Raw genomic sequence first — 19,471 nt, 5'->3', positions numbered from 1 at the left:
GTTAAATCATCGTCATCCATGGGTTAAATCATCGTCCTCAAGGGGTTAAATCATCGTTCTCAAGGGGTTTAATCATCGTTTTCAAGGAGTTAAATCATCGTCATCCATGGGTTAAATCATCGTCCTCAAGGGGTTAAATCATCGTCTCGGGATTAAACCACCGCACTCAAAGGGTTAAGGTCAACCTCGACTATGATGAAGGAAACTTTAACCAAAAATAAAGTTTCATTACCGTGAGTGCTGGGAACTTTACCTGCAGTCTTCCTCTTTAGTTTGCATTTGTAAACGAGGCGACGAGAAAGTTTTTTTTTCATTTCATTTTTTATCGTCTATTTATTTTTTCGAGACTTCCTTTAGACAGATGCAAAAAAAAAATCGTAAGAGGATTTTTGTTGCTGGAACCTGAGTGTATGGACGAATATCGGGAAACGCAAGAGAATATCGGGACGGGGAATCGGGAGAGCAAATAAGAGGACAGAAAATCGGGAAAGGCAAGAGAATATCGGGACAGAAAATCGGGGGAAAATTTTTTTTTTGGGGGGGAAATAAAATCGGGAGACATTTCATCTGGTAACTTTTTTTTACACACACACACACACACACACACACACAATGTACAAATACCCAGACATACGCACACAGGGACATACCTCCAGAGATAGAAGAGAGAGAGGAGAGAGAGAGAGAGAGAGAGAGAGGCGTTGGTCACGTACAACACTAACAGTAATGGTGCTGAGGGGGGAGTCATACGACCTCCTCCCCCTGCCCTGCCTTTACCCTCCTAACTACCCGCCGCACGAATGGGGTAGAGTTGTCCTGGAGGGGGTTGTCCTGGTGTCCCTAAAGGAGTTGCCATGGGTGTTTAAAAGGTGAAATGAGGCGTGAGTTACAAGGTAGGAGGGAAGTGAGGGAGTGAACAACTTACTCCCACCACCACCTCATTCTCCCCCACTCCACCTCACCCCCAACTCACATCTCACACCCCTGTTTCAAAAACAGGGAAGGAGTTGATTACTATTCAAATAAAAACATTAAACAATTTATATGAAAAAACACTCGATGATTCAACAAATTTTATACATCAATGTTTTTTTTCTATATATATATATATATATATATATATATATATATATATATATATATATATATATATATATATATATATATATATATATATATATATATATATGAACAATTAAAACAATACGAAAATATTAATCGAAAAAACACCATAATTTTTTTCCTAGATTTCTAATAACAAACTAATTGGGAAAAAACACAAGAACGTTAATAGTATGAAAATGTGTTTGTTTGTTTTTTACATATATGTATGGAAACAAAAAACCACAAAAATGTTAATCATCAGAGAGTAAATAACTGTATTTGTTCTTGATATACAACAAAAACACGACAAAAACACAAAGGACCGTTTATAGGAAGGTAAAGTGTGTTTTTTAGCGTTTTTTTATATACGAGTAAATTACAGTAGTAGAATGTTAAATATGGTGATAAGAATAGTGTGTGTGTGTGTGTGTGTGTGTGTGTGTGTGTGTGTACATCGACCCAATCAATTAGCACCTGGTCTTCCTCTCATTAATACCTGAGTACAAACCTATAAGCCTAGGTGTAGATTATAGGTCAGGGTGTAGATTATAGGTCAGGGTGTAGATTATAGGTCAGGGTGTAGATTATAGGCAGGGCTCTGACCACACGCACCTTCCCAACGTAGGAGTGTAGGAGCCAAAGGGGAGAGGAGAGAGAGAGAGGGGAGAGAGAGAGAGAGAGAGAGAGAGAGAGAGAGAGAGAGAGAGAGAGAGAGAGAGAGAGAGAGAGAGAGAGAGAGAGAGAGAGAGAGAGACTCAGTATATTCTCCTCAGTAATCCCTGTATCAACACCTGGCACTGTCTCTAAGGTACAATAAGCCAGGTTTAAGAGATGGCACAGTGCCTCAGGTGTGCCACACAGACCTGGGTGTATCAGCCTCAGTGTGTGTGTGTGTTAGTGGACTGGTGGTGGTGATGGTAGTTGTTGATGATAATGGTAGTTCCAGTGGTGATGGTGATAGCTGTGATGGTAGTCGTAGTAGTTGTGTTGGTAGCAGTGGTGATGTATAGTAGTGGTGGTGCTGGTAGGTACAGGTAGAAGATAGTGAGATAGTGATGGTGGTAATGGTGGCAGAGGTGGCGGTGATAGCCAAGGTGCGACAGGTCCCGAAGGTGCTACTATCACCAGGCAGTAAGTCGAGCTACTGCCTCAAGCTCATTTTGCTGAGAGCTTCCCCCATTTATTGTCCTGTCTGGGGAACTACCACGCCACCACCGCTCATAGGGGGACGCCTTAGTAAATCTTGCGTGTGTGTGTGTGTGTGTGTGTGTGTGTGTGTGTGTGTGAGTCCCTCCCGCCCTCCCTCCCGGGCCATAAGACGTACTGTATAATGTAGGATAAGTACCACGAATGGAACGCCATCTTATCCCTGGCCCAAACCTAAGGTAACGATCTTAAGGGATGATTTTGTTAGGTTCGTATCCCTCCCCCCCCACCAACATCGTCTTGTTCGTGGTATTTTTCGTACCTTGTATATTTTAGCCCAAGGTGAGGTGTTTATTCAGACGGTGTTAGACCATGACGAGAGGAGGAGGAGGAGGAGGAGGAGAAGAATAAGGAGGAGGAGGAAGTTGGATTTTCTGTCCACGAACGATGTAACGCTTGGAGAACGCTATGGATTTCCTTTGCCATAACAGCAAGATTATTGATTTGCGGTGATCGACGTGTGTAATTTTACTTGATGGTAATGGTAAGGATCAAAACCATAGTAGCTACGTGGGAGGAGAGAGGGAAGGGAGGGGGAGGGGGAGGGGAGGGGGGAGGGGAGGTGGATCGGGAAGGTAGGGAGTCTAGAGAGAGAGAGAGTTCTTGTTGAGAGAAGATGGGAGATGGTGGTGGTGAGAGAGAGAGAGAGAGAGAGAGAGAGAGAGAGAGAGAGAGAGAGAGAGAGAGAGAGAGAGAGAGAGAGAGAGATGGTGACACTAAAAGAAGGTAAGAAGATTTATCACCTCCTTACACACACACAGGTAAAAAAACAAGTGAATAATAATTAGGATGAATAAACAGGTAAAAAAAACACATAGATGATAATTATAGAGACTAAGAGAACTATACATACATACATACATACATACATACATACATACATACATACATACATACATACATACATACCATACATATTCACAAACTACCTGAAAAATACACACACACACACATAATACGTGAAACAATCCACTCATACATACATACATACATACATACATACATACATACATACATACAGAGGCGCCAGAGAGAGAGAGAGAGAGAGAGAGTGTGAACAGCGCCTGACAATCACCTGGCACTCTTACCTGAAATAGACTGCAGGTCAATACAACTCTACTTGGGACACTCAAATGGTGATCGCTTAACTGACAGTGGTGATTGGTTAAATGACTCCCCCCCCCACTCCCTCACCTCCCTCCCTTTCTTCACCCTTACCACTTACCCTTTATCCTTCCTCATCCTTACCCTTAATTCCCCCCCCCTCACCCTTACCCCTTATTCTCAACCTCCACCCATTAACTCAGTCCTAATGGGCCCCCCTTACCCTACCAGTCCTAGCAATGATTTCACAATAATCTAATGGTTAGGTTAGGTTAGGTTTGGTTAGGTTTGGTTAGGTTAGGTTCGATTGGGTCACGTTAGGTAATGTTATATCAGGTCAGGTAAGTTTTGTCATTCAGTCAATCTTTTCGTCAGCCAGTCAGTCAGTCAGGAGGTCAGACCATCAATCAGTCAGTCAGTCAGTCAGGAGTTCAGACGATCGGTCAGTCAGTCAATCGGTCAGTGAGTCAGCCAGGTAAACTAGCTGACCAACACAGGTAAAATAGTGCTGCTGAAGCATTATATCGAGCACAGGAGAGCGTGTGTGAGGGCCAATTTGTTCCTCCGTCACGAGAACCTTCCTCCCACTCCCCCTACCACGCCACTCCCTATCCATGTTCACTCCCCACCCACTCATTCCTCCATATCTGTTCCTTCATTCCCACTCCACTCCCATATCACTCCCTCCTACACCCACTCACTCCTCCATCCACGACCCTCCAAATTAACATAACATAACATAACGTAACATAAAATAACCTAACCTAACCTCACCTCACCTCACCTCCAAAGAAAAACGAAGGAACTCCATGACAAACCGAGACAGTTACCGAGGTCTTTTTCGAATTTTACAAGACATATTTTTTTTTTGGGGGGGCGGGGGTGTTGGGGTGGGGGGATGGGGGATGGGGGAGGAAGTAAGTATATATTTCTACTCTACGTCTGAGGAACTGCTTGGCCGCATCCTTTCACCAACATCCTTTAAAAACAATTTCTGGGGGAATATTTTCTCTTACAGGTAACCCTAGAATGTCAGGGACGCTCATAGGACGCTGGTAGGACTCTCATATATCATAGGAGGGACGGTTATTACAGGGTCTCTCTCTCTCTCTCTCTCTCTCTCTCTCTCTCTCTCTCTCTCTCTCTCTCTCTCTCTGCCACACTTCATATTCTTTCGGTTTTCAGCTCACGTCCATCTACCTGTTATTGTTAGTGGTGGTCAGTGTGTGTGTGTGTGTGTGTGTGTGTGTGTGTGTGTGTGTGTGTGTGTGTGTGTGTGTGTGTGTGTGTGTGTGTGTGTGTGTGTGTGTGTGTGTGTGTGTGTGTGTGTGTGTGTGTGTGTGGTTTCCCAGAACTACCTTACTCCAGGTATTCACAACTTCCACAATTGATGAACTGACGAAAAACTTTATTTTAAGCTGTTTTCTTTTTTTTCTGATTTTATAGTTTAATTCATGTTATTTTCATGTTCTTTTCAGGTTAGTTTAGGTTAGGTTAGATTAGGTTAGGTGTTCTCATGTAACAGTTAGCCAATGCAGTTGACAAGTTGTCCGGTCTTCTTGGGATTAAACATTGACACTGACATATATATTCCACTCGTTAACTCAAGCTTGTGGTGGCGACAACTTCGACACCTTCAATAAATCCCCGTCTTGGCTGGCCCTAATGCCCGGCCTCCAACACAAGTGACAGCCATTGATAAACCTCACGTACAGACAGACAGACAAAGATACGATTGCTATATATCTCTTAACTGGATATTCCTAAACCTACTTTACTTTGGGTCGATAGATCATTATTTCTCTATTTTTATTTTTAATAAAGAATAAACTCCTTCTATTTATATTTAATGGGGAATAATTTAAGGCTATTTCCAGTTTAATAGATCAAGACCTCTTTATGGTTCACCCGGTAGACTGTACCTTGGCTCTGTTGTGTGTAAGAGTGAATAACCTGACCAGTGTCTCGTCAAGATTAAAAAAAAAAACCTTAATCTTCACACTAACCTAACCTAAACTAACCTAGATTAACATAAAACCTAACCAAATTTAACATAAAACCTAACCTAATCCAACATAACCTAACCTAACCTAAACCACATAATAATAAGAGTGAACAAACGCAATTTCACTTCCTAATAAGAGTGAACAACCACACCCTGTTCTTGTTCAGTACAGGATAATCTCATCACTTGTTTTTTACACCTTGATGAACAAAGTCGCTTCAGGTGAGTCCTAGCTGGTTGGGGCAAGAATGTGGCATTGATCGACCCTGGAGCACCCACTTATTGCACCCCCCTCAAGGGCTCACTGAGTGCTGGCTGGCTACAGGAGGAGGAGATGGTGGTGATTGTAGTGGTGGGCACCGAGGGAGGAGGAGGAGGAGGAGAAGAAGAAAGAAGGGAGGAGAAGGAGGAGGAGGGGAGAAGAAAGAAGGGAGGAGGAGAAGAAGGAGAAGAAGGAGGTGGAGGAGGAGAAGAAGGAGAAGAAGGAGGTGGAGGAGGAGAAGAAGAAGGGGGGTGGAGGAAGTGGTCGTGGGTTCCAGGAGGTATAGAGGAGAAGGAGTAAGAGTAGGAAGAAGAAGAGGATGATGATGATGATGATAAGGAAGAGGAGAAAGAAAAAAGATAAATAGGAGGTGGAGAAAAGTAAAGAGTGAGAGGTGAGGTGGAGGAAGAGGTGGAAGAGGTCCTTTCCCACCTTACATGACCTCTAGTATTTACGTCACCGCTGCACGACACGGAGTTAATGGACTAGTTCCGCTCGTGTACCTCTGCCGGCGGCCATTTTGAATCACCCCATATTTTATTTCACCATTCACATTCTCGTTTTGTTGTTGTGAATGGTGACAACTTTATGACGTGAGAGAACGCCACTCCGGGCAGAAGGCTGGGAGAAGGTTCGCCTGGTGAAGAATTTTATAAGCTCTTCATTGTTTTTTTTTTTTTCGTAATATAAAGGGAAGGAGGCGAGCGAAGTTCCGTCTGGCGTAAGGATTATGTAAGCTTATTGTTAGGGATGAAGGATAGAGCTAACTTCCAAGCCACAACGAGCGCCACCACAGGCAGAAGGTGAGCACAGGTTCGTCTGGCTGAGCTTATAAAAGTGTGTCACTAAAGGGTGGAGATCATCGCCTGGCACATCTGATTGCTCGTGCTGGCGATGTTATAATACAAATTAGTATGACATTAATTATAGTTCATCAACTGTTGGGAGAAAGAAAGAGAGAGAGAAAGAAAGAGAGAAAGAGAGAAAGAAAGAGAGAGAGAAAGAAAGAGAGAAAGAAAGAGAGAGAGAAAGAAAGAGAGAAAGAGAGAAAGAAAGAAAGAAAGAAAGAAAGAAAGAAAGAAAGAGAGAAAGAAAGAAAGAGAAAGAAAGAAAGAAAGAAAGAAAGAGAGAAAGAAAGAAAGAAAGAAAGAGAGAAAGAAAGAGAGAGAGAGAGAGAGAGAGAGAGAGAGAGAGAGAGAGAGAGAGATAAACACACGCGTCATATACTATATAGGCTGACGACTGAGTGTTGACACATTTAGTGCACTAAGTGACCGCCAGGTGGGACGTCGACTACCTGAGAACGTCCTTATGGTGGTTGTGGTAGGCGTGGTAGGCGTGGTAGTTGTGGTGATTGTGGAAGTTATGGTGATAGTGGTAGTTGTGGTGATAGTGTTGATAGTGGTAGGTGTGGTGATGGTGGTGATAGTGGCAGGTATGGTGATTGTGGTGACAGTGGTAGGTGTGGTAATTGTGGTGATGGTGGTCACTAGTTAAGGTGATTGTGGTAGTAGTGGTAATTGTCGTGGTTGTGGTGACTGTGGAAGTTATGGTGATAGTGGTAGTTGTGGTGATAGTGGTTATAGTGGTGACTGTGGTGGTTGTGGTGATAGTGGTAGTAGTGGTAGTGACAGGAATAGGGGAGGGGGGGTGGTAGGAGGGAAGGTGATGAATGTGTACAGTAACCAATGAAGATAAGTGTGATGGTGGTGGAGGGGAGGGTGAGGGGTGGGAGGGGTAGAGGGGGGGGTGGAGATGGGGGTGGAGGGAAGAGAAAGGAAGGTGGGAATGGGGAGAGGAGGGAGAAGAATGTGAAAGAGAGATGGTGGGATGATGGAATGAGGAGAGGAAGGTGAGAAGGGGGAACAGAGGAGGGGAAGGGGTAGAAAGGGGAAGTGTAAGGGAGGGAAAATGGGGGCATAGAAGAGGGGAAGGAAGGGGGGGAGCTGGTGAGGAGAGAAGTTGATTAGGGAGGGGGTGAGGGAAGGGGAGGAGTTGGGGTAAAGGAGAAGATTTGGGAAGGAAGAGGCAAGGAGGAGGGAGGGAAGGGAGGGGAGAAGGAGGGGAGGGGAGGCCAATGGTCGTGGAGTAAAGGGGAATATATAAAGGTAAAACTGAAGGAGAGCTGAGAGGAAGAAGGAGATGTGAGGGAAAGGGGAGTGAGGAAGGAAGTTGGTGAGGTAAGGTAGAAGTTTACAAGGATGGGGGGAGGGAGGGGAGGGGTGAGGGCAGGGAGGGGGGGAGAGGGACTGTTGCGCCACAGTCAATGCTGGGCGCGCCGCCCCCTACCTGAGGGCTCACCTGGCGGGCCCAGCTAGTCCTCAGCCGCGGGCCCGACGGAGCTGAGCGTCGCCCAGGCTCCTCAGTCCCTCGTCACCCTGTCCCACGACGTCAAGGGAAACAGTAGGGACTCATAGAGACACCTCGGCGCGTCCCTCGTCGTCGTCAGAGTCCTCGCGGACACACCCATGGCTTCAGTACCAGTGTAAAGGACAAAAAGTATACAAAACACTAGTGTCTGTGGCAGTAATGTTGTTGTTGAGGATCGCGTGTGTGGCCGCGGACAAGTGGAGAGATATATTGCGTTTATTCTCTTTGTTAACGGAAATAAGTCGGTGTCTCGTGAGGGTCTGTGACTGATGAGGAAATATTGCTTACAGCCTCAGTTCATGACAGAACAACTTGTGTCGCGTTCTTGTATATCATCCACTCTTTACAACTATTGTGTTGCTTCCAGGTTGTGTTCGTAAGTCTGTGTGGTTGAATGTGAACAATATACCTGCAACCAATTCATGCAAAGAAACTCTGATGGTTGAAATAGCTTATAAAAAGGTTGCCTATGATAACAGTCTGGCGTGAGGTTGTCTGGTGGCAGCTTCGTGATCACTAGCGTCAGTTTCTGTTTCGTGTAAACAATGGACGCCTTGACCGCATATCGTAACCTCATTCAACACCACCAACTCATGACATCACACGCCGCGCCGCCCTCCATGAGTAACCGAGGCGCAGGATGTCGATGCGGAAGGACTCTGGGTATCCTTACGAAGTCTTGCGAACACGGGCGAAGGACATAGCAATGGTTGGAGTACCCTGATGCAGGACTCAGCCCAGGGGTCCTAGAGGTGGCAGCCGTGCCATGTTCTGTGTATTGCATATTGATTATTGGCACGTGCCCGGCCAGGTAAGGTGGCTGTAACAGAGCCTCCACACCGCCTCTGCTGCTGCTGCTGCTGTCGGGTCTCCTGCTGGCATTGATTGAGGCCGCGTCCACCTGGCCTCCCACACGAGGTTAGGTTCCTCGGGCCGGACATGCCCCCTGCCTCAACACCTTCCGTCACGTCTGATACTCAAACCCTTGTTTATCTCTTGTCATTAATCGAACTGTTATCTGTCGTGTCTTCATGCCAAGGTGAAGTTGTTTAATAATAACGCGCAACATTTCTCATGCTTTTTGTGTCAAGACTTCTCCTCACGTCTTCTTCTCCCCAACACTCAAGAAACTCTCTCTATCATCACTATTTATCCTAACGTGAAGTTTTTAAAATGTTTGTTTTTGTTGTTATGCGCAACTAAACAATTCCTACACAAAGCAAGACTGAGATTTTTACAAACTTATTTATGTAACTTTGTCCACGTGCTGAAATCATCCTTCCCCTCCCCTCACCGCGTCAGGGATTAATGGTCTATAATCCTCCCCTCGTGTTAGAGTCCTTCCTCCCTTCAGTATACGGTCCTGTCATGCATTCAAGTACGCTTCTCCCCGCTCCACCGTTCTTCCACAAGCTGGGATACAACGCCCCACTGTTTCAAATACTCCGTGGATCTCTGCACCCCATCCCATCCCTCTCACTCTGTACCTAGTGTCTTCTTTAACATCTTACTCACAGTCTGCTCTCCTCCTCCTCCTCCTCCCCGTCATAACCTGTCCTGCCTCTACTTCTCCCTCAAAAATAGATAGAAAAATGAAAGGATCTTGAGCAAGTCATTTTTTTCAGTGAGCAAGCCAGTCAGTCAGTCAGTCAGAGGGTCAGTTAGTTACTTAGTCAGTTAGTAACTTAGTTAACCAGTCACTCTCTCAGTCAGTCTGTTACTCAGTCAGTCATACACTCAGTCAAATTTTGCATTCATAGAGCTGTAGTACAGTTTTATCTCAGGCCATGGAAGTTGTCATGCCACGCCCCAGAGAGTATACGATGCCACGCCCAAGGGGTTGTTATACCACGCTCCTGGAATTGTCATCCCACGCCCTAAGGTTTGTCATGCCACGCCCCAGAGAATATGATGCCACGCCCTTGGGACTGTTGTCCCACACCCCAAGAATTGTCATGCCACGCCCCGGAGATTAATGGAATACAGTTACACACACACACACACACACACACACACAGCTCTGGAGGTATTGCCAGTGAGAAAAACACCTCTACCAGGTCCAGGGTGGCCAATGGTAGCCAGGAACTACCACTGGAGTCATTTGTAAACATTTTACGCTGTAGGGATCACCACTGGTCCTCGGAAACTGCACCACTGGAGTAGACACGAGAGATGACCACTGGAGTAGAATAGAGCAGCTCAGGCCCGGGGGTACTAGCGCCTCCCTCACCCCTGGATGGACTTACAGCCTCCGCTTTAAAACGCCCGGCGCCGCGGGAGCTGTCATGACCAGGGCGTGTGAGAGCTGCCTCCTCCAGGGTGTGTGTTCGGGGGGGGGGGCTGCTGTCTGTCTCACTCCATTTGTTTTGTCTATACATAATTATATAAGTATAACATAATAATAATAATAATGGTTGCCCCTCGTGTAATGAGGGTGGCTGGCCCAAAGGCCACCTAGGCGTGAATTTGTTTAAGGTGTAGAAGCTGTCGCCAACACAACAACCACACCCTAAGTTAACGAGTTGCATGACCGGACAACTCGCCAACTGCACTGGCTAACCATTACCCCGGAACACGATCCGCAAATCGATTAACATCCAGGTTCCCAATTACTGCTGGGTAGACAGAGGCAAATGGCGTAAACAAACTTGCCCATAGTTTCACCCTGCCCGGGGATCAAACCCGGGCCCACTCGCTTGCGAGGCGAGCATGCTGACCATTACACCAAAGGTCGCCACATACATATATACATATATACATTTATACATACATACATACATACATACATACATATATACATACATACATACATACATACACAGCATAAATCTCAAATCTTTAACCTTTAACCTCATCCACACCACACCCACTGTGTTACTAAACGACCTGCCTGTACTCTAACACCCTCACCAACCACCTGTACTCTAAACAATGAGTACATGGACGGAGTACTCGTTAAAATTCTGTATCAAACTGTACCAACAAAACTCCGTCATAAAAGCCATTCCATACCCAACTCTCTTAATTACAGTAACTCCTGTATTTTATGTAACCAGTTATACGAAAAAATAAATGAATTTTTAATGATTTTTGTAATCTATCAGAATACAGTGACTTTGTAATAAGGGGGTCATTATTCCCTTCTTCCTCGGAGTTCAGGTAAAATTGGAATGGTGTAATTTTCGCGGAAGTACTGTATCGTGTCTGTCAACTTAACATTCCGCGAAGCTGTAACATGTAGATCAGGTGAGAGATAGAGACAGACAGACAGACAGACAGACAGACAGACGGGGAGAGAGAAAAAACAGACGAACAGACAGACATACAGACAGACGGGAGAAAAAGAAAAGCAGACAAACTGAGGGAAAAAAAAAAACCGATAGACAGATAAACAAGAAGAGAGAGAGAGAGAGAGAGAGAGAGAGAGAGTACACAGTTTCCTTCGCTCATAAACCTTCTTTCTTAAACAATTTCCTCTCCTATTTTACAACTATATTCCTCCACCTCATTACCCTATTACGATCTCTCTACCCTATTACGATCTCTCTACCCTATTACGACCTGTCTAGCCTATTACTATCTCTCTACCCTATTACGATCTGTCTAGCCTATTACGATCTCTCTACCCTATTACGATCTCTCTACCCTATTACGATCTCTCTACCCCATTACGATCTCTCTACCCTATTACGACCTGTCTAGCCTATTACGATTTCTTTCCCCTATTACGTTGTCTCTACCCTATTACGATCTCTCTACCCTATCACTATCTCTCATTCTCTCTACCCTATTACGTTCTCTCTCCTATTTTATTCCTATTCTCGGTTTTATTCCCAGAAGCCATTTTCTGTGAGGTCCTCTTGGGTACAGTAAACTACCCACACTACGGCCATCCGGTAGGCTACAGTGTGTGTGTGTGTGTGTGTGTGTGTGTGTGTGTGTGTGTGTGTGTGTGTGTGTGTGTGTGTTAAAGATACATCAGGTTAGGTTAGGTTAAGTTAAGATTAGATTAAGTTCTATCAGATTACCTTACCTCAAGTTAGTGATTTATTAAGTTGTGTTAATCAATAATAAGTTAGAAGTAGATTAGGTTACGTTAAGTTAGAGGGAAGATTAAGTTAAGAGGTTAGGCTAATCAGGGTATGTTAGGAAACGTTAGATTAGGTTAAGTTAGGTTAGGTTAGGTTAGGTTAGGTTAGGTTAGGTTAAGTTAGCCTCGAGATTGATTAAGTCTAGTTAATTTAAGTTTGGTTAGGTTAGGTTAGGTTAAGTTAGGTTAAGTTCCGGGTCTTGTGTGTGAGAAAAGGTGGACGAAGAAGAACAACAAACGAAAAAAAAGAACAAAAAACAATAAGAGGAGGAGAAGAACAAGATAAACAAGAACAAGAACAACAACAAGAAAAGCGGGAACAATAAGAATAAAAACAAGAACCAAACAAAGACAAACAGTAAACACAACAAAACACAAGATATCAGACCTACCTACAGTTAGCTAGGCGAGGGTCTCTTAACAACTCACGACTGGGAGGAAATATTAACTGTTAATTAACTGTTAAAATTGGTTCTTACCTGTTAGTAACTCGTCGTCGGCGGAGGATTACACAGTCAGGTAGTGAACGTCATTTACAAGCTGTTGAATAGGAAAAAATAATAATATAAAAAAACTATTTATTCCGACTTACAAATCATATTTTCGGTAATTTTTTTTTTTTTTTTGCATTTAAATTAATCAAAATGAATTGTGTGTTTGTTATGTCGCTGAGGATTTGGTAATTAGTTATGTGGTTTTCTCTGGTTTTAACAATGTATTTGTTACCATGATTTAGAATGAGTATTTGTTGTCATGTCGGTGAGAGTGTGAGGTTACGTACGGTCAAGGCTTCAATATGACCCTAATAGTACCTCCTAGATCAACGTTAGTGTCACCCCATCACCCCATCACCCCACCCCCCTCCCCCTCTGCCACGTCCCCACATGATGAATAATTATACACCTGCTAGGACAGGTATATGTCCCCAGGGGTCATATTGCACCCCCCACACACACCTGCCCCCCCCCCACAAATACCTGTCCTCTCCCCCACACACACACCTGCCTACAAATGCCCTCCCCACACACACACACCTGTCCCCCACATCTGTCCCCCCACACAACTGCCCTAAACACACCCATCCCAACGAGCACACACACACACACACACACACACACACACACACACACACACACACACCGCAATAACTCTCACAACACTGCTCAGCTTTCACTGAAAAAAAGAAAAGTACACAACTTTCTTCCCAAAAATGTAAAACACACAAAAAAACCACTTTAATTTAGATAATGGTGTTGTATCATCAAAGGAAAGCCAGCCAGTGTCACGCACCAAACCCTGTGTGTGTGTGTGTGTGTGTGTGTGTGTGTGTGTGTGTGTGTGTGTGTGTGTGTGTGTGTGTGGCAATATAGCAATAATTAATAATAATATACCTGTATTATATAACTTCCCGGTATACAAAAGGCTGTGCCACACTGAAGTAATTAAACCCTTCCTCATTGAATCTTTATAGTAGTAAATAGTTAAACTTAAAAACAATAAATACAAAGAAATTTATCTTGGTTTTATCTTCACGTTACAGCCCCCCCCCTCAAGTGGGTACCTGGTATTTATTGTAAGGTTAGGTCAGGTTAGGTTAGGTTAGGTTAGGTTAGGTTAGGTTAGGTTAGGTCAGGTTAGGTCAGGTTAGGTCAGGTTAGGTTAGAGATCTTTTATGTTACGTTAAGGATCTGTTAAGTTGGATTAAGTTAGAGTTCTGTTAAGTTAGGTTAGGTACATTAATTTTTGTTTGGTTAGCATTTATGTAGGATTTTGTAGATTGCACTAGCCTTTATTTAGCGTTTCTGTAACTTTTGTAGTTTTCTGTAGCTTTACTGTAGAATGTTATTAGATTTTTCTTTGTAGTTTTATGTAGGGAGCTACCTAGCGTATCTATAACTTCTCTAGCTCTTCTCTCACTTTACTATAGCTTTGAAACTTTTCTATAGCTTTTAGTAGCATTCTTTTACGCTTTTTGTAGCTTATATTTAGCCTTTTTTTACCGTTTCTGTACCTACAGTAGCTTTTCTGTCACTTTACTGTAGCTCTGTAAGGTTCTTTAGCTTTTTTGTAGCGTTCCTTAAGCTTTCTCTGTAGGATTCTATTAGCTTTTTTATTGTATTACTTTAACTTTTTATAGCTTTTTTTAATCTTTTAGTAGCATTCCTTTAGCTTTCTCCGTAGCTTTTCCTTTAGCTCTCGCGTGACCACCATGGTAATTATCCCCCGCCTTAAGAGTCGTATTCATCACGGGGATAATAGCGATCATTATTGGGCATTATTTCTTATGTCTCTCTCTGTTCCCTACTCCTGCCTCCCTCACCTCCTTCCCCTCCTCCCAGTATTGTGTGAGGAGACTATAGATCTTAGTAACTGTGTGTGTGTGTGTGTGTGTGTGTGTGTGTGAAAATAATATGACTTTTTTAATTGTAATAATAATAATAATAGTAATAATAATAATAATAATCATAATCATAATCATAATAATAATAATAATAATAATAATAATCATAATAATAATAATAATAATAATAATAATAATAATAATAATATCATTTTCCTATGATTGCTGTTAAAGTATTATTATTATTATTATATATATATTATTAATGTGTGTGTGTGTGTGTAATACAAATAAAAAAGTCATATTATATTTTCTCTCACACACACACACACACACACACACACACACACACACACACACACACACACACACACACACACACACACACACACACACACACCATTAGAGCCTAGCCTTGGTATGAGATCGATCTAACCCCTTGTGCTGTACGCCCTCTAGACTATGTTAAGTGCCCACTTGGTCTACCAGGGCGGTAATGAAGGTTGGGGGAATGTGGTGTCGTGTTAGCTCACCTGACCACCTCCCTACCTGACCACCTCCCTACCTGACCACCTCCCTACTTGACCATCTCCCTACCTGACTCCCTCCTGCCCTGACCCCCTCCTGGCTTGGCTGATCGTCCACAACCACACACACACTTTGGTGGTTTACTTAACGGTTCATTTGTACTTCTTGACAACTTAGAAAAGAAGAAAAACCGTTGTGAATAAGAACATAAGAACATAAGAAAATAAGGAGTCTGCAATAGGCCGGTTGGCCTGTGCATGGCAGCTCCTGTCAAGAGTTACTACCACTCTCTATCATCCATGAATCTATCTAGCCTCCCTTTAAAACTTTTCAGCGTTCCAGCACTTACTACAAAGTTGCTGAGCTTGTTCCACTCGTCCACCACCCTATTTGTGAACCAGTTCCTTCCTATCTCCCTCCTAAACCTAAACTTATCCAACTTAAATCCTTTGCTACGAATCCTATCCTGCTCGTATTTTATAAGAACTTTATCTATATCACCTTTATTGATTCCTTTCACCCACTTAAATACTTCAATCATATCTCCCCGCACTCTTCGTCTTTCTAGGGAATGCAAGTTTAGTTTCTTTAACCTATCTTTATATGTAAGTGATTTCAGTGGGAAAAGGTGTATGAACGTTATGTTGATCTTGTTAAGTATTTCGCTGCTATATTTAAGTGGGAGAAAATAACAATCTGATTTTATGAGAGATTTTGTTATATTAGTGAAAAAGCAACAACTAATTTTAAGGTTTTGTTAATTTGGGATCAATAATAAGGCTAAATTTATCTATATTTCTACCTACCTTATTTCTATATTCTATTTTACACAATAAATCAATCAACCAAGAATCTAGTATGGTTGATTAGAAAGCTATTTTAGGGTTGAGTTTGCTAAACAATTATTATCTATTTTCAAACACTAATAATAATTGATTTTAGGATTAATTGTCAGGTATACATATAGAGAAGTTTACATAAGTCGTCAATATTATATCAAAGGAAACTTATACTTCAGGTTGTAAACTAGGATCATACCACAATGTAAACTGCCAGGATTACCACACTGTATACCAACACTCCCACCACACCACCACACAGTATACCAACACTCCCACCACACCACCACACAGTATACCAACACTCCCACCACAATAATTGATTTTAGGATTAATTGTCAGGTATACATATAGAGAAGTTTACATAAGTCGTCAATATTATATCAAAGGAAACTTATACTTCAGGTTGTAAACTAGGATCATACCACAATGTAAACTGCCAGGATTACCACACTGTATACCAACACTCCCACCACACCACCACACAGTATACCAACACTCCCACCACACCACCACACAGTATACCAACACTCCCACCACACCCACACTGTATACCAACACTCCCACCACACAGTATACAACACTTCCCACCACACTGTATACCAACACCCCACCACACCACCACACAGTATACCACACTCCACCTACACCACCACACAGTATACCAACCCCCACCACACCACACAGTATACCAACACCCCACCACACCACACAGTATACCAACACACCCCCACCACACCACACAGTACACAAACACCCCACCACACCACACAGTATACCAACACCCCCCACCACACCACACAGTATACCAGCACCCTCCCACCACACCACCACACAATACCAACACCCCCACCACACCACACAGTATACCAACACCTCCCACCACACCACAGTATACCAACACCCCCACCACACAGTATACCAACACCTCCCACCACACCACACAGTATACCAACACCTCCACCACACCACCACACATTATACCAACATCCCCACCACACCACCACACAGTATACCAACACCCCCCCACCACACCACACAGTATACCAACACCTCCCCACCACACCACACAGTATACCAAGCACCAACACCCCACCACACCACACAGTATACCAACACCTCCCACCACACCACACCACACAGTATACCAACACCTCCCACACACACAGTACACCAACACCCCCACCACACAGTATACCAACACACCCCACCACACCACACAGTATACCAACACCCACCACACCACACAGTATACCAACACCTCCCACCACACCACACAGTATACCAACACCTCCACCACCACACCACACAGTATACCAACACCCCCACCACACAGTATACCAACACCCCACCACACCACACAGTATACCAACACCCCACCACACCACACAGTATACCAACACCCCCACCACACACACACAGCACACCCCCACCACACCACACAGTATACCAACACCCCCACCACACCACACAGTATACACAACACCCCCTGCCACACCACACAGTATACCAACACCCCACCACACAGTATACCAACCATCCATGAATCTCAAACACAAAATGGAATAAAATTAACTAAATCTGCGCTCCTCCCACCACGTACCAAAGACCACTTAATTAACCAGTGTTCCGTGAGGTGGCGCGGCAAATTGAGTTTAAAGGGGCCAGGTAGCTAAAGTAACCTGGGTTAGGGTGGGGGGTGGGGGGGTAGGTGGGGGGTGAGGGGAGTGGGTGATGTCTCCTAACTGGTAATTACCTGCATGGAGTTAGGTAAAAAATATCTCAGTTCTTATTAACCAAACTTACGGTTAATTTTGTTTGTAAAATAAGATATTAAAAAAATGTATCTAACTGGTTGACTTAAATTAAAAAAAAAATCAATAAAAAAATATGACAAATTATCACCTGAGACTCTACCTTAACCAGATACGTTCACTTAACACCACTTAAGAGACAAAATTAACACAGAGAATTTTTTCCAAGTGGTCCTCTGCCTTAATTTTGTCTCTTAAGTGGTGTAAAGTGAACATATCTACTTAAGGTCTCTCTCTCTCTCTCTCTCTCTCTCTCTCACCATAAACATACACAATATATATGAATAAAAGAAAAAACAGTCTTCGATATATGATAGTTTTCCCATAGTGTGTGTGTGTGTGTGTGTGTGTGTGTGTGTGTGTGTGTGTGTGTGTGTGTGTGTGTGTGTGTGTGTGTATACAAAAAAATCCATCGTTGGTGGGTCACGCGAGGTTTGTCCCCCTTCAAGGTCTTTCCCACGACACATCTGCTTCACACACCTGTCCTACACACCTGCCTCACATACCTGTCCTACACACCTGCCTCACATACCTGTCCTACACACCTGCCGCACACACCTGTCCTACACACCTGCCTCACACACCTGTCCTACACACCTGTCTTACACACTTATCCTATACACCTGTTTCTTTATATATGCCCTACATACCTGTCTCTCTATACACCTGTCCTAGTCTCAACCATCTACACAGCTGTCCTATGCAGTATTAGTTTCCTATATACGTCTGTCTTTACACACCTGACCTACATATCTGTCTCTTTATATAATTATATACCTGTCCACACACACACACACACACATGACTCATTGATACATGCGTTATGGGTGTCCGCGCGAGATAGACATGTTTATAAAATATGTATCTCTGACGCAAAGGTGATAACTGTGACGCAAAGATTATACTGTACCTGTGACACAAAGGTTGTATCTGTTATGCAAACGTTTATAACTGTAAGGCAAAGGTGATAAATGTGACGCAAATGTTATAACTGAGACGCAAAGGTGATAATTGTGACGCAATAGGTTAGAGCTGTTACACAAAGCTTATAGGTGTGACGCAAGGGTGATAATTATGATACAAAGGTAATAACTGAGGCAAAAGTTATAAATGTGACGCAAAAATCATACATGTGACGCAATGACTATAATTGTGACGCAAATGTTATAATTACGACGCAAAGTATATAACACTCACGTGAATTATACTAATTGACGGAAATATGATAATCGCTACGCAAGGCAGTAAGAGGGTCTCTCTCTCTCTCTGAATGGTGATCGTGGTAGTGATGGTGGTAGTAGTGGTGGTAGTAGTGGTGGTAGTGTTGGTGGTGAGAGATGGTAGTGGTGATGATGTTAGTAGTGATGGTGGTAGTGATGGTGGTAGTAGTGGTGGTAGTAGTGGTGGTAGTGATGGGATAGAGATGGTAGTAGTGGTGGTAGTGATGGGAGTAGAGATGGTAGTAGTGGTGGTAGGAAGGTCGATCACTGTTGTGGTGGTGTTGGACAGGGAAGGAAGAACTCTCCCACAAAACCTCCCCGTAGAGAGAAGAGAGAGAGAGTCCTTCTATCCTATATCTCGGTTCCTGGCGGAGTCTCACTGGGAGCTATAAACAAGGCTCACTGGAGACACACCTTGAGAGAACTTTTCCACAATGCTGATGGAAAACTGTAAACATGCAAGACTTTACCTGTCCTCCCTAGAGCGCCCTGTGTCACCCACCTAGCCAGCCACACACACAGCCAACTAACAGGCCAGACAGTCATACAGCAGCCAGCCAGCCAAGAAAGCAGGCAGGCAGGCAGGCA

The 19,471-nt window shown here is 43.6% G+C and overlaps 1 protein-coding gene and 1 long non-coding RNA gene across 3 annotated transcripts in view; one reads left to right on the top strand and one right to left on the bottom strand.

The window, feature by feature from the left end:
- LOC121859734 overlaps nucleotides 1–19,471 on the top strand; it is a 93,804-nt gene that overhangs the window by 35,729 nt on the left and 38,604 nt on the right. The gene's annotated exons all lie outside the window — the stretch shown is intronic.
- LOC121859735 overlaps nucleotides 12,524–19,471 on the bottom strand; it is a 59,210-nt gene continuing 52,262 nt past the window's right edge. Inside the window, exon 3 of the long non-coding RNA XR_006087706.1 lies at nucleotides 12,524–12,681. This is a non-coding gene — a long non-coding RNA (uncharacterized LOC121859735). The remainder of the gene's footprint in view (nucleotides 12,682–19,471) is intronic.

The sequence above is a fragment of the Homarus americanus genome, unplaced genomic scaffold (genome assembly GCF_018991925.1).
Source record: "Homarus americanus isolate GMGI-L3 unplaced genomic scaffold, GMGI_Hamer_2.0 scaffold27231, whole genome shotgun sequence".
Lineage (NCBI taxonomy): Eukaryota > Metazoa > Arthropoda > Malacostraca > Decapoda > Nephropidae > Homarus > Homarus americanus.
This window is presented reverse-complemented; position numbering and strand designations above follow the sequence as displayed.